A 13,876-nucleotide genomic window follows, 5' to 3' on the forward strand; every position below is an offset into this window, starting at 1 on the left:
TTAGTCCACAACCACATACCATGTATGAGAGAAAGAGTGGAATGCTTTGGGCATGCGTGAAGGCCTGGGAGAGAAGATTTTGTTGCACAAAATAAGAGAGAGTGAGCGTGGGGGGCTAAGGTGGCGCAAGGTGGAATCCTAGTCTTACTAGGATTCAATCTATGACTTGTTCAAATTTGATTTCTCAAATCAAATCAAATTAAAACTAAATTAATCTAATTAAAATAGGTCTTAACCTAATTAAAAATTTAATTTAATCAAATTAAATTATATTTAAATCTGATTTAATTTTTTAATTGAATTAGAAATTTGGTTGACCCAAGTCCTAATTGAACTAGGATTAGTTTTTTCTTGTACTTGGCTTATCCAATAAACCAATTGAACTTGATCCAATCAGGTCCAAACTAAATTTAATTAAATTATATTTAATTAGACTTAATCTCAACTCATTGGCTTAATCAAATTAAGCCAATTAGCAATTGAATTACTAATCGATCCTCCTGCAATACTTGCACTAGGTTAAATGTCAATCGTATTGATTATTTAACCCTAGAACGATTCTTAATCATTGATCAACCATCCGATCGGATCATGAACTCTAATGTGTATAATCTCATAGGTCTGAACTTAAGTCAGTAGCACAGGAATAAATTTTTGTACCAATCAAAGTGACCATCTAGCAATGGTATTCGATGGCCAGATAGATCGAATGTGTAGAACAACATCCTTAGAACCCATGCGGATATAGTTTCCATATAATTCATCTCCTTGACCAAAATACTCAAAGGACACATGAGAGTTCAACTGTCAACTCTGATTAGGTTGTCCACATTGTATTTCAAAATATCAAATCCATCTGATGGATTACCCTGGCCAAGGTTTTACTAAATTGAAATACAGCGACTCATTCTTCTCCAACTCTTGGAGTGGTCAATCCCATCTTGATCACACTCTGACTTCGCAAGTACTTGACTATACCCAGAAGCCTTCTATCACTAAATTAAAAATTTAGTTGGTTCAGTACCAAAGTACAGTGAGTTGCTTGCAAGTCACTGAGATGATCTCAGGTCTAAGGGACACTTGTACCTATGTCCCATCAGAGACATTCTCGACAGCAGAATGCTCTGGAGTTAGTTACGTTCAATGATGATGTATCCTTACATCTCATCTGTATGCCATACCAATATCTTCACACTCTTTAATTTAGAGGACAACCAACCCATATGGCCTACAGCGACCTATGCTCGATAGAAGCTATCGTCCTTATTAACAGCCCATCATTTGATCGTGAATAATTTTAAGGACTAATCGATAAATTCTCTCTTTATCGAATCTAAATAGTCCTAAGGACTTCATCACAACAACGGAATTTATTAGAAGATGAAAACTTGTGATGAAAATACCAAAAATATATTTTATTTATTAACAAATCAATTACAATATAAGGTTGCTCAACCGTCAACAAGTTGATGATTGGCTTTTGAGACATATTTTTCAATAATTGAAACATTGAGGCTTATGCTTCAAAAGTTCACAATTAGTTCATAAAAGTTTCAATTGATTTTAAATAATCAGAAAGATGTTTTTGATAAAACTAGAATTGGTTTCAATTCTTCAAAAAAATAAAAATTTATCAAGAATATATTTAGTCAAACTTTACTTAAAAATTATTCTATTACATATTTTAAATATAATAAAGTAAGTCACAAAATTTTTGAATGCAATATCAAAAAAAATTAGTCATACTTTGGTTAAATGAATTTGGATTACAAAAGAAATCATGTGCACAAACTCTAATGGACCCAAGATGGCTTGAATATTCAAAAATTAGAAAATAATTTTGTAGGTATGTTAAGCATCCAAGCAGCAACGATGAGGAGGAGCAGGTTGAGGGTCCTCGCATGGGTGCCCTTAGGCTGCTAATGCCATCAAGGGTCAAGTGGGGGAGCAGTCCAATCCATCTTCTGAACCAATGAGTTAATCGATACATAATGTAATTGATTCATCAGCTCAGCCTCAAATGAAAGGAGTAAATTTTTAAAAATGGATGCTTAGGATTTAAAAGAATAGATGATGATATTTGGTAAAAGTTAAATCTTTCTCGCATTATACCATCACTGATTTCTGAAATTATCTTGCTTGAATAACTGATTTTGATGCTTCATATGCATACATAATATTGTGATAATTTTTTATTGCTTGCTTGAATACATTGATAAGTATACTATCTTAATTCTAAGTATCATCTTGATTGTTATAAGCATAAATCATTATTTTCAAATTTAGCATGCTCTCATAACCTCTCATATCATAGTATTACTTGTAAAACTTAAATCAAAGTAAGCTTGATGGCATATGAAACCATTTGGGTGTAAAACTTACAAATTAACTTTTGATATTATCATAAGACATATAATTATTAAAATTTCTCAAATATTACTTAATTCAAAGGACTTCAAGATAAGATATTAATTCATAAAGGGTTATGTGCTTGGTATTATTGTTTTGTATTGCATCTTAGTTTAATGCTTAAGGACTTGAAAATTGTCTAGTTGAACCTAAATCTTTTAGAGTCTTCATCTAGTTTTTCTTTAATTTGATCTTATTTGATTTGATTGATTATCAGCCCCCCAATTGATTAATTTTTATCTCTCAAATTGATTTGAATATCACTCTTGATCTTTGATTTAATTGCCTATTGATCTCTATTCAATTTGAACAATTTTTTCTCTGATCTGAAACTCCTTGAACTATTTTCTGCATCAAGGAGTCAACTCTTGAAATCGAAAAGTTGACTCGTGGTTTCATGTAGAAAATAGTTCTAAGAGGAGTCGATCCCAATTTCACTGGAGTCAACCCCGCATCAGGAGTCCACTTGAGATTAAGCCGAGTCAACACCTATGTCGGGGATGGGTCTTTTACTCGAGATGACTCGAAGCTCTGCCTTTCCTATCCTTTTCCTTTCAAGCCAAAACTTCATTCAAACACTCCTCCTCCATAAAATGAATCATCCTCATCAAATTTTCTCCTGATTTCTGTGGATTTGATCTCCTATGGCACCCATGAAGAGGATGGCCCAAAAGAAGAAGCATTCCCATGCGGAACTGTCAAACCCTAGTGCATCTTTGAGGCCTTCTCCTATCCATGAATGCTAGTTCAAATAGAGAAATGATTAAGGAATAACCTCTGCAACCTAGCACCCACCTTCTCTAGCTCCTCCAGCACCCTCATCTCCGTGAATAACCCTCTCTAGGTCTACTTCTTCTTCTTCTAGAGTAGTTTCTATAGGAAAGAAAGTAGATTTTGAATTCTTGGAAATAAAGGGTTTCATTTTTAGGCACAAAATTAAAAATTTAGGTTCTGAGTACTTGTGCTGACTTAACATTTTGACCTACCCCAACATTGTAAGAGAATTTTATGTTAATTTAAAATCTAGACATGGAGTTATAGATACCAATGTTAGAGGTGTCTGAATTGAATTAAATGCAGAACATTTGGCAAGAACTTTAAGAATCACTACTAAGGGGAGCTCATTAGAAAAGCTAGACAAGAGATCTATTGGATTGAAATACATTTTGGATAGAGAGATAGTGAATGAATTAGAAGAGGTGAGAGCAAACCAGCTTAGTATTGAGATGTGCCTCTACATCACATAGCAAACTAGATCTTCTTCCCCAAGACTGAAAGATTTAATTTTGTGTTAGGGCGAGACATTACCTTCATGTATCATTTGATTAGAGAGATATCCCTGAACCTTCCGGCATTATGATTCGACAGATAGAGGAAGCAACAAGTCAGTCGAAGGCATCACTATCCTATGGTATGGTGTTGACGCTCCTCTTTCAAGAGCATTAGGTAGATTTTGAGGGGGAGATTACTAGAGCACTGATGCATACTAATACCTGCAACGATCGTTGGCTATGAGGGATGGGATTTCAAAGAGTCGATGATCATTGGACCCATAGAGGGGTAAATTAGAGAGAGAATGAGGATTCAAATGAGGACGGGGCTCCGACAGCTATACCTATTAGTGATACCAAATCAAAGGAGCTAGTAGCTTAGTCATAGTAGGTAGAGGTGGTTCTTGATATTGGAAAATATGTCCCAAAGTCAATCGTCAGTCTGTTAACGATTGTGCTCATACTTATAATATATATATATATATATATATTTATTAATAAAAATTATTTAATTTTTTCATTATATTTTATCCATCTTATTTGAACTCTTATATTGTGATAAATTCCTTAGGACTATAATTAATCGATAAAGGGAGATTTGTCATTTAGTCCTTAAAAGTGTTTGCGATCGAATGATATGCTGTTAATAGGATGATAGCAATATCGAGTATAGGTCGTTATGTACCAAATGAGTTGGTTTTTTTCTTATTCAAAGAGTATAGAGACACTGGTATGGCATATCGATGGAATATAGGAGTACATTCGCACTAAACGTGATCATTTGCCAAGTACTCTACTATCAAGAGTAGCTCGTAAAGGGTATGAGTATAAGTATCCCTCAGATCTGAGATCACCATAGTGACTTGTAAGTAATTCACTATACTTTAATACTAGATCATCTGAATTTTTAATTCAGTAATGAAAGATTACTGGATGCAGTCTAGTACTTATCAAGTCGGTGTGTGGTTAAGATGAAATTAATCTCTCTGAATTAGTAGGAGATATGCATCAGTGTATTTCAATTTAGTAAAATTTTGATCAGAATAATCTATATGATGGATTTGAAATGTTGAAATATAATGTGGTCGACTGTATTAAGGTTGACAGTCAAACCATAGATCACCTTGAGCATTAGGATCAAAGGGACGAATTATACGGTAACTATACTTGAGTAGGTTCTAGATTGTTGCTTTGTCATCTTTCGGCCTATCCAGACATTAGATCCCATTGTTAAATGGTTACATCGATTGGTGTAGGAAATTATTCTTATGCTACTGGTTTAAGTTCAAACCTATGGGGTCATATACATTAGAAGATTTGGTCAGATCTGATGGTTGAATGTCAAAAATCTTATCTTTTGATATGATAAAAGTTATTCGATCTTTTTCATCACAAGGTTACATCTTTTAATAAACTTCTATATTGTAATAAAATCTTTAGGATTATTTTGATCGATAAAAAAAAATTTATCGTATAATTTTTAAACTGATTCATGACCAAATGATATGCTATTATTAGGATAATAGAGATATCAAATGTAGGTCGTTATGTGCTATATGCGTTGGTTGTCCTCATAACTAAATAGTGTGAAGACACTGATATGGTATGTAGGTGAGATGTAGAAGTACATCATCACTGAACGTGACCAACTATGGAGCACTTTGCTGTTAAGGGTAGCTCGCGAAGGGTATGGGTATAAATATCCCTTCGATCTAAGATCACTACGGTGATTTGCAAGCAACTCACTATACTTAGATGCTAGACTGACTGAGTTTCTAATTCAGTGACATAAGATTTTTGGATGTAGGTAAGTACTTATCAAGTCGGTGTATGAGTTAAGATGGAATTGACCCCTCTAAATTAGTAGGAGTTAATGTATCAATGTATTTCAATTTAGCAAAACCTAGACTTGGATAATTCATGTGATGGATTTGAAAGATTGAAACACAATATGGAAGACTTATCTAGGATTGACAGTTAAATCTTAAGTCATCCTCGAGCATTAAGATCAAAGGGATGAATTATATGATAACCATACATCAATAAGTTCTTAAATGTTGCTTCGCCATCATTCGATGTATCGGATGTTGAGTCACCATTGCTAGATGGTTATATCGATTGATTTAAAAATTTATTTTTATGATACCAACTTAGATTCGAACCTATGGGGTCACACTCAAAAAAAATTTCTGACTGATTATGTGGCTGATCAATGATTGAGAATCGTTCAAGGACTTATTTATAAATTTGATCGATGATTAACCTTAGCAAAAGTTACAATAAATTTATTCACCAAGTATTAGTGAATTAATAAAAAATTAATTAATAATTAAATTATTAATTAGCTCAATTTGATAGAGTAAAGAGGATTAAATAAAATCTAATTGAATTAGATTCAATTAGGTTTGACCTGATTAGGTTATGGGATGATCTAATCACTAAGAGAGAATTAGCCCTGATTTGATCAGATCTTTAATTCAATCAATTTTTAATTTGATTAAAATTTGATTAAAAATTTATAAACCTAATTAGATTAGGTTTTATCTATTTTATTTGGGCTTAACTAGATGTGATTTGGTTTGGATTCAAATAAGAAAATAAAGAGTCCATAAGAGAATGGACTCTTCCTCCCTTGCGCACCAAACATTGCATGCCATTCTTCCTCATACACAAAATTGTTTTGCATGAGATATTTTTCACACCAAAGAGTTCTTTCCCTTCTCTATCTCACATCCAAATTTGGTTAAAATCTAATTTTATTTAGTATGTTCAAATCTAATTTGAATTGGATACCATATAGATAATGTTTGACATTATCTACAAAATCTTGCCGCCAGCTTATTTTTTTTCTCCTTATGTGTGCAACATTTTGAGAAGATTTTTTTATAAAAAATTAGTTGGAGAACTAATTTACTGTTAAAAAATATGGAAAGGGGTGTCCCATATTTTTTTGGATATGTTTTGACATGGAATTGGGAAAGAGTGCGACATCTCTTGGAAGATTCCAAGATCTCTTGGACTCTTCACCCAACTTATTACATACCAATAAAAAGTAGTTTACTCTTCTCTTTTGTGCATGTAAGAGATTAGAGAAGGACTTCTCTATGTTAAGGGGCTTTGGGGCATAGTTCTTGGCATGAGAAAAAGAGAGGAGCTCTCTTTGGGTATGCGCAAAAATCTGAATTCTAGATTTTTAGTCCTAAGAGCTTAGGAAGAAAGAATAAATTAGAAAAAAATTATTTTCTTCTCCATCTTTCTTCCACCTCTTCTATATCTTCAATCTCTAAAAAGATTTCAAATATTTGAAGAAAAGATCCAAATTAGTCAAGAAGAAGATCTTCGCACGAGCTAGCACTCTTGAGAAGACCGATCAGATCGAATCTTTTAGTGGACTTTCTGTAGAGGTCGGATGCATATGCAGCTATGAGCAACCAGTAAAGATCATCTTCACTATGTCTCTCAGTAGCGATGATCATCGATCCATGATCAAGTATCGAGTTCTGAATTCAAATAAGTGTAGATTTGATCTACTGCTTACATCCATGCATGCAGATTTTATCATGTGATTATTTCAAATTTTATATGCAACATATCATGTCATAGATCCTACAGTAGGTTGATTTAATGATTAGATCATATGCATATTAGGTTAATATAATTAATCTAATTATCTTCTACTATATTTTATTTTAAAAAAAATTTGAAATACTTGTATGAAATCACCTATATTTCCAACAGTGATATCAGAGCCTAGGTTCGTCATGACATATTATATGTGCATATTAAATCAAAATTTTAATTTTATTTAGATCTGATATGCGATATCTTAGATCTAAATTTAATTAATGATAAATTACATAAATTGATACAAGGATGTCCTGCTGTAGGGTTTATCCCTTACAATGAAAAGATTGTCCTAGTTTGTGCTGATTGATGATAAAATCTAATTTTATGTATTGCATATGATGTTTATGATCTAATTTAGATGTAATCTAAGATTATGATCAGATCTGATATAATTTTGATTAGATCTAAATTCAAGCATATATGATATGTGATTAAATTAGATAATCTGATTAGCAAGTACTTGGATTGGATTGATCACCAAACTATCCGGTCATAGGAGCAAGAAGGATTTAAATGCCCTCTCTTCTCATTCGATGGAGTGCTCTTATGGTGTATAGGGGTGCCATGTGATTAGATCCCATGAAGAAGAATATGAAAGAAAAATTTATTTTTCTGTAAAATCCAAGATCTTGAAATCCTAGGTTTGTTGTATGTGATACAAAGTTGTATGAAAAATAAAATATCTAATCTATATGATTAAAATTATTTTAATCATGAAAAAATAAAATTTCAAATCATAAAAGATTTTAGATATAATTTAAAAAATATTTATGATTAATTTTATTTTAAAATTATATAAAATTTTTCAGATCTAAAATTCTTTGAATCGTGCTCGTAAATTACTGAGCCGACCTAGTTTTAAACTGAGTTGATCCAGTCTCCATATGTAGCTGGCTCAATGTTGATTGAGTCAACTCAGTTTTAAAATAAAAAATCTTTACATAAAATTTATTATAAATTATTTACAAAATAAAAAGATTAAAATTGTTTTACACCTAAACCTAAATCCATGTTGATGCTGAAACTTAATTAAGAATTAAGTATAGAATCAATTAGATCTAGAATTATGAATTAAAGATCTAATATCATTTGTATAAAATATGAGGGTGTGGGTTAGCTCAAATCAGGTCCTCTTAATTGGGTTAGATCTAAAATTAGAATCAAAGAGTTAAAAAATCATATAAAAAAATTAATTAAATCTAACTAAATATTGAATTAGATTAAATCAAGCTTTCTCTAGAATCAATACAATAGTTATAAATGGTCAAGTCCATATCTTTAATTAGACCAAATAGACCTTGATTATGGATCAGTGGTTGAACCCAAATCATTAGGTTGGTCAAATCAAAATTAATTAATCAATTGGTGTCTAAGATAAGTTTGGTATTTTGACTGGTGGTTTTTAATTGAGAGTGGCTTACCTGATCATTTTGATGGTGTCTAAGGTAAGCTTCGCAGACCCTTCCACTGATCTCACTTACCTGACCAATTTGATGGATTATATCTTGATTAGACCTCTAAATGATTCGAATTGATCCATGCCATTAAGGTTGATCAGTGTGACTGATCTAGGTGCCATTTCAACTAGCATGACCCTGATCCAATTCAATGACTTGGTGAAGTCAGTGGAAGGATTATGGTTTACTGGTTGATCTTTTCTTATCTCTTTTTTAAACTAATTATCAAATCTTCTAAATTATTAGGTCCATAAAAATGAGCTAGCTATGGGGATAACTAGATTATAGCCTTCCATTAAGTTGGATGATAATGGATCCATTAGTATGATGATCATTGGAGGCCTAAAGGCCTGATATTCATCTGCTATTGAAATTATCATTCATAATATGATGACTTAGTTGAGTCTCTTTGTCAAGCAGTTAAAGGGAAGGGAAACAGTTTTCCTCCGGGATGCTCAGGTTGCTTCTAAAAACTTTTTATTGTTTAAGGATCAAATCCTTACCTGAAATACAGTGGAACCAAGAATAAAATGTCAAATTATCTAATATAAACCTTTGCAGAGGTCTAGATGTGCAGACCCTCTATTTCGCATGCACGTCAGATGTCGTAGGAAAGCAGGATAAACTTCAATCCAATTGACTTTGCAATTCAATCAATCGAGGGATGAGATGTGCTCGTGTGACACTTCACACTAGCAGGTGAGATGCCCAAAGAGACCTCATGCCCAAAGAAAAAGGGGCAGTGATACGATCACGATGCTGTCGTTAGGACACCGTGATTATCAATCAAATTCTGACTTCAATAAAAATTAAAAATATATAGAAAGTAGTGAGTCAGATCGAATTCACAGAGAAAATAGGATTTTGATTTAAAATCTTTGATTTTACAAAAAAATAAAATTTTGGAGAAAGCATTTTAAGTCAGAAAATAAAAATTAAAAGTACGAAAAATAAATCAGGTACTAAGATCTACTAACTAGATCCTAGCATCTACTTGCAATAAAGATAAAAAATAAAAATTTAAAAAAATATAAAAATAAATTGGTACCAAGATCTACTAATTAGATCCAAGCATCTACGTGCAAAAAATAAAAGATAGGAATTTAAAGTGCAGAAAAATAAATTTTGTATTAATTGAAATTGAAATTCAAGTATAAGAAATTTAAAAGAAACAATAAAATAAAAATAAAACTGTAACAAGGATCTGAAGTTGATCAGCCAAGCCTCATCGGGAAGATGGTTGATGATCTCTCCATCTTCCGTCGTACTCCGTAGAGCGAATCGATTTTCTCCTTCTTTTTCTTCGGTCCCTAAAGCTATTTTATTTTTTTTCTAATTTTTTTCTATACTTTCTACTCAATTTTTCTACTCTTAAAGCTTATTCCCGAACCCCCTATTTATAGATGAATTTTTCATAATTTTTTGATGGGAAAAAGAGTCCTAAAACCTTTAGAAATCATATTAATCTCCTTAAGAATATTCCTGACCGTCGAATGGAGCTTGGACCGCCCAGATCTGCTAAAAAATCAGAGTTATAATTCTTATCAGGGTCGGATCGAATGTCGGCCATTGGATCTGGGTTCTGATGAAGTTCTGACCGTCGGATCGTGTAAAAGAGTCCTTAACACAGTCGGGAGCGATAACAGCCGTTGGATCACGTGATGGATTGCTTTTGGGCCGTCGGATCGCGCAAAAGAGTCCTATTCAAAGTCGGCAATGAGTCTGAACTGTCGGATCTGGGTCGGATTGAATCTCAGTCGTTGGATCACGCTCAGATCTTTCTCTCACTATGAGCCGTGCCTGTGGACCGCGTAACTATTCCTGTGGACCGTGCCCTGGCTTTGTGGACCGACCGACCGGTCCACCGTGCACCGAAGGTAATATTTTTTTATTTTTTAGGGTATTTTAGCTCCATTTTTGCTCTGATTTTCAGCTAAAAAATTGGAAAAAATATATATTAAATTTTTCAAAAATTTCTCTTCATTTTGATGCTTAAATTACTCAATTAAATTAACATCTATTTTTTATAAATATATCTAATTTCATATTTTTTTTCAAAATTATTTATTTTTTAAGAAAATTCAATAAATTTATGAAATTAGTATTTTTAAGAAGATGTTAACACTATAAATTACCAAAAATATCTATAATAAATATAAAAATATATCATTTATCAAACTTCCTAACTTGAACTTTGCTCATCCTCGAGTAAAGAAAGAATTTAGAATCAAGTTCCTTTAAACTTAAAATCTCAAATTTTACCAAATAATTTTTTAAAAAGGCCACTGATGTTCAGTAGACTGTAAATGAGGTATGTCATTGGGGTATTAATACTAGTCAATATGAGAGTTAAACTAAGAACACTAAATTTTTTCTGAATTTTTTCAAATTATCCCTACCTTTATCTCCAAATCATTAACCTTCATATGGACAAGTATATTGTTACTTCTATCCTTCATTTATTGATTATTATTATTATTTTTTTTAACATTGTACCGCTATTGAGTGTCTTAACCCCTTAAGCTTTCTGTTTGACTCATGTAGCGAGTTTTCAATCAATGACTCCCAAATCAGATGGCTTTAGGAACTAGGTATAAATAACCCCTCGAACCTACTTGCTTGAATCAAACAAGCTATGAGTTAAAACTAGCTTTACAATAAAGCTTCTTTGCCCTTCATACCTTTTGACGCAAAACTCAATGCTTGCTTAGGTAAAGAGGCCCGGTTACTTAGCATGAAGTACTTGAAAACTTTTTTTTTTAAAATATATGAAGAAATATATAGTTACTCTACAGTTATCCATAGAAAGTAAACTCTTCTTTGATGCTGGTAGAAAAATTTAGAAATGCTCAAAGAAAACTATTTAAGTTCTAAACTTAACTCTTTATTGAGTTTTCTTAATATTTGATCCCTCAATATCTCACAAACTCTTTGATCTGTACATCAATTTTCTTTTAAAAATACTTGGTTTAACTTAATTCTTAAATATAATCAAATGCTTAAATACTAAATACTAACTTACTTGAGGACTTAAATTTTTTTTTTTTATTATTCTCTCCTCCAACTTAATCAACATTGTCCTCAATGGAGTAGAAAAAATGAATGGTGCATGTAAAGAGAAAGAAAAAGAGAGATATCACCTGATCCATAAGTCTTTTTTAAAATTGATTCTCTCCCCAACTTAGCCAAGATTATTTTTAGATCCCTATAAAAGACACAAAGCAAGACTCGATTATCCTAAACAAAATGCAAAAGAAAGCAAAGACAAAAGCAAAAATTAAAAATTGGGTTGCCTCCCAAGAAGTGTTAAGTTTACCGTCTTCAGCTAGACCATCCTGATTCTCTATCCCATGTCAAATATTGGGTTGACAAATTTCAATGGTTTTGGATTGCCAATCTCAGAAAGATGGCCTATAATAAATTTCAGTAGTTTGTTGCCAATCTTCAGAAAGTATTTCACATCCTCATTTTTAATTTTAAAAAGATAATTCATAAACCCATTTACGGACCCTTGTTTGTTAAGAATTTCTTCATTTGTTCTTCTATAATGCTCATAAATTAGTTTTTGAGTTAGGAGTTGAGTTCGACGCAATGGATACTGGAAAGATGTCACTTAATTCAAAATATGTATACTCAGATGTGACTAAGGGCAATTTCAGTTTTGGAGGAGATGGTGATTCTAAAGTGAAAGAACCGGCTTCTGGGACTGAAGAAAATGAAACTTTTGGTGAATGTATCTTAAGTAACTCATCCACTCTCTTCTCATTATCACTTAGATCAATATCAATACTGGGCTCAAGTTCTTCTATTGGGCTCGTCTCAGTACTAATCTCCTCTTCTAAATTCTCTTTTTGGTTAGCATCAGTACTAGCCTCACTCACCTGATCTTGATATGGGTCTGTAAGAATCCTACCACTTCTAAGTTCAGTAATTGCTTTGGCATTTTCAAATTGAGGATTCTTAGATGGGACATTGGATTGATGACTAGGTCCAGATGGTTGATGAGTGGATGGGTTGTTCCTAGGATTTGGTACTGGTTGGCTTGGAAGTTGACCTGGTTCTCTCCTCATGGTAGACTCAGCTAATTATCCTATTTGTGCTTCTAGTCTAGCGATAGATTGTTGCTGGGTCATGATCAATTGTTGTAGTTGGTTTAATCTATCATCAGCTAGATTAGTTTGTTGAGAAGGTAGGTATGGTGGCTAATTTTGATATGGTGGCTGGATAGATTGACTAGGCTGACCTCTATTGTAGGCATAATTTTGATATGGAGGCCTACTCTGAAAATTTTGTACAGGAGAAAATTGGGTCTGAGCCTGAGTCTGTTGGGGTCTCCAAGAAAAATTAAGGTGGTTCCTCCAGTCTGAATTATATATGTTAGAGAATGGATCATTGATAGGTTTGGAGTAACCTTGGACAGCTTGAACTTATTCTTGAATGAGAGGTGAAAACTGTGCAGCCATGGGACATTCGCTCACATGATGGGCTGGACTAGCACAGATAGAACAAATCTCCTGATAATTAGGTGGTGGTGTGTATTGTGCAGGAGATTGTTGACCTAATGCTAGGAACTGATCAAATTTTTGGACAAGAAGGTCGACTTTATCTAATCTTTGGGCTATTAGGTTCAGATCGGTCTTAGGACCAGAGTCTGTTTGCTTGATCTAAAAAATTTTTGTCCTCTTTTGGTGAGGGATTGATCTTTCGTAGGAGGATAATGAAGCATGATTGATTGAATTTTCACTCAAAATTTCAAAAAAAGTGTAGGCTTCATCCTCACTTTTACTCATGAATGCACCCCCACAAGATGCATCTACCATCTGTCTGTATTGGTCACCTAAACCCTCATAAAAAGCTTGAACAATTTGCCACTTAGATAGACCATGGTGTGGGCATTTTCTAAGAAGTTCCTTAAGTCTCTCCCATGATTCATGAATTTGTTCTCCTGGAAGCTGAGCAAATCCAGTGATGGCTCACCTCATGGTGTTGGTTCGACCTATGGGATAGAATTTTTTAAGAAACTCATGCTGCATTTCAGTCCAAGTTTGGATTGGTCTCCCTATTGTGCCAAGCCAGTACTTGGCTTTGTCTTTAAGTGAGAAGGGGAATAAG

At 33.1% G+C, this 13,876-nt stretch overlaps 1 non-coding gene across 1 annotated transcript; it reads left to right on the forward strand.

Moving 5' to 3' along the window:
- Window positions 1–13,642: 13,642 nt before the first annotated feature.
- LOC140852714 (small nucleolar RNA R71) lies at window positions 13,643–13,751 on the forward strand. Its single transcript, XR_012135616.1, has one exon. It is a non-coding gene; the product is annotated as a small nucleolar RNA R71 (small nucleolar RNA).
- Window positions 13,752–13,876: the final 125 nt, after the last annotated feature.

Source organism: Elaeis guineensis, chromosome 11, assembly GCF_000442705.2.
Source record: "Elaeis guineensis isolate ETL-2024a chromosome 11, EG11, whole genome shotgun sequence".
Lineage (NCBI taxonomy): Eukaryota > Viridiplantae > Streptophyta > Magnoliopsida > Arecales > Arecaceae > Elaeis > Elaeis guineensis.